This window comes from Geospiza fortis, unplaced genomic scaffold, assembly GCF_000277835.1.
Source record: "Geospiza fortis unplaced genomic scaffold, GeoFor_1.0 scaffold387, whole genome shotgun sequence".
Classification (NCBI taxonomy): domain Eukaryota; kingdom Metazoa; phylum Chordata; class Aves; order Passeriformes; family Thraupidae; genus Geospiza; species Geospiza fortis.
In genome coordinates this window covers 533,635-536,241 of record NW_005054546.1, presented here as the reverse complement: position 1 = coordinate 536,241, position 2,607 = coordinate 533,635, and the positions used below count along the sequence as shown (strand labels likewise).

The 2,607-nt window shown below is 42.0% G+C and overlaps 1 protein-coding gene across 1 annotated transcript in view; it reads right to left on the bottom strand.

The window, feature by feature from the left end:
• The window catches only part of TMEM79 (transmembrane protein 79), an 8,018-nt gene that overhangs the window by 1,176 nt on the left and 4,235 nt on the right, over positions 1–2,607 (bottom strand). The window lies entirely within an intron of this gene.

The following is a 2,607-nucleotide window of genomic DNA, read 5'->3' as shown; positions in this document are numbered from 1 at the left end:
CACTGGCAGCACTGCTCCCTCCAGCCCTCCATCCCAGCCCAGCCCCTGCTCTGGCTGCTGCTGCCCTGCTTTGGTGTGAGGCACTTGGATCTCCACAGCCCAGTCTGGGGTTCACCCTTTCACTCCAGAAGACTCCATCATGCACTGGCAGGAGACTCCATCATGCACTGGCAGGAGCCCCCAGCCCTGCCTGGATCATGGCCTGGAAAGAAGAGGCTCTGTTTATTGGGGCATAGAGGGTGCCCCTCCATTAATTTTCCCAACATAAAGAAGAGACTCAATTTTCTCTGCAAAGCACCTTCTTCGTGCTGGCTGTCAGAGGTTAATGCATTCAATCTACACCTTCCCTGTATTTTCCTTCCTGTCTGCCAGCTGCTGGCACCCTGGGAGCTGGAGGGGACCAGTAACTGTGAGAGGGGAAGACAAAGCCTTGTTGTAGTGAATCATGATTTTAAACAGTTAATATTTTAGCTGAGGGTTAGAACCAATTCATATTGTTAGGAAAATTAATCCACAAACACCAGAGGTTTATGTCCTAAAAGGAGACAGAGGAGTCCTGTAATTTTAATTTTAGTTGAATTCCCCTGGGATCTCTCCAATTTTTGGAGGAGGCAACATCCTTTTTATCCCAATTTCCTGGCCACATTTCCCTTCTCTCTTTCCCCATTTCTGAGGTACTTGAATGGTACAGACTTCTCAATATGCCTGATAGTGAAGATTTCCCTCTGATATATAACCCTTCCTTTACATTTTTAATTCTTATGGAATTTAGGGGTTTTTCTTCCCCGTTGTTTCTTTCATCTTTCAATGTCCAATTTCATTTATCAGCAAACCTAAAGTTTATTTGTAAAAGCAAATATCTTTTTCCATTCATCAATTAGTGGAATCCTTCCCATTGTTTCTTTTATCTCCCAGTGCTGGTTTTATCTACCAGCAGACCCACAGCTTGTTTGGAAAGACAAATCTGCTATTCCTCTCAATAAATCCACCAATGATAAGTTAATGATTATTAGATGCTTAAGCTAAAGCTAATTGTTATATTATGAGCTCATTTGTAGAAGAAAGCAGAGCAAGTGAACCACTATAGGAACATGTTGAAAGCAGTAGAACAGTGCCCAGCACCTGCACTCTGTGTTAATCCATCATTAAGCAGGGGGCCTTGGATCATGCCAGAGGGTCACAGAGAACTGAGGAAGACCTTCCTGACTTCATCCCTGGGACCACTGACCCAATTTGAGGCCACCGACCCAATTCAAGAGAAGAATTGTGCCTGTATGAAGGCCTAAAAACCTCATTTTAATACAGAGCAGAGATGGGACATGCTGGGGTTCTGCATATGTATGTGAAAAACGCCAATCACTTGTTTTTAAATTTTTTAAAAGTTTAATAGTAATAAAATGGTTATAAAAATAGCAATATAATTAGAGTAATAAAAATTTGGACAATTTGGATTAGGACAATATGAGACAATAGAAACAAAGAGTTACAGACAGTCTGGGTACCTTTTTCTGGGCAAAATACACCCAAAAAAGGACACACGGTTAACGGATGATTAACCCTTAAAAACAACAGCCTGTTGCATATTCATACACCTCATACATGATGCATAAATTCCATTCAAGCACAGGATTCTGTCTGGTCAGCGTCAATTTCTTCCTCGGAATCCTAACGGCTCGTTAGGGCTGAGCAAGGTGGGAAGAAGTTTGTTTCTACTGATAAGAGAGCAATAAATTCTTTTTTTTTTTGTGAAAGATTTAGGTGTCCTGTGGCTGCTATTTTGGTGCGAGTCCTTTCTTTTAAAAAAAGTATCTTACACAGCATAGTTTCTATTTTAACATTATGTTATAACCTAAAACTCTATTTAACACGCTACTTAAGAAAATTAATACAGCATAACTTTCTAACATAACACATATAATATTAATATTTGAGAAAAGCCAATCATAAAATACATGCATTTTTCACACGGGGTTTGTAAGGAGCCCTTTGCCTGTTTCCCTGCGGCCTGAAAGGAACGAGCTATTTGTCCTTACAAACAAGTTGTGGGTCTGCTGGTAGATAAAACCAGCACTGAGAGGAAAAAGAAACAGTGGGAAGGATTCCACTGACTGGTGAATTGAATTACAGGGATTTCTCTTTACAAGCAAACTGTAGGTCTGCTGATAAATGAAATTGGATACTGAGAGATGAAAGAAACAATGGGAAGAACAATAAATTCCATAGGAATTCCACTGATTGATACAAGGAAAAGAAAAAGGGGCGGGGGAGGGGGCTTAAAATAAAAGGGGGTTTTAGGTATCAGGCATTCCAGAAAGTCTGTACCTCACAATACCTCAGGCAATGGGGAAAAAGAGAAGGAAATGTGGCCGGGAAATTAGGATAAAAAGCAGGCTGCGTCCTCCAAAAATTTGAGACTCCATGGAAAATGCACATGACTTCTCCCTTCATTCGAATGAAGTTACAGGACTCCTCTGTCTCCTTTCTGGACATAAACCTCTGGTGTTTGTAGATTCATTTTCCTGACAGGCCCGACCGCTGGGAGCTCAGAACCAGGTGTGGCGCCGCCGAAACACCGGGACCGGCTCGGGCCCGCAGCGTGTTACCGCG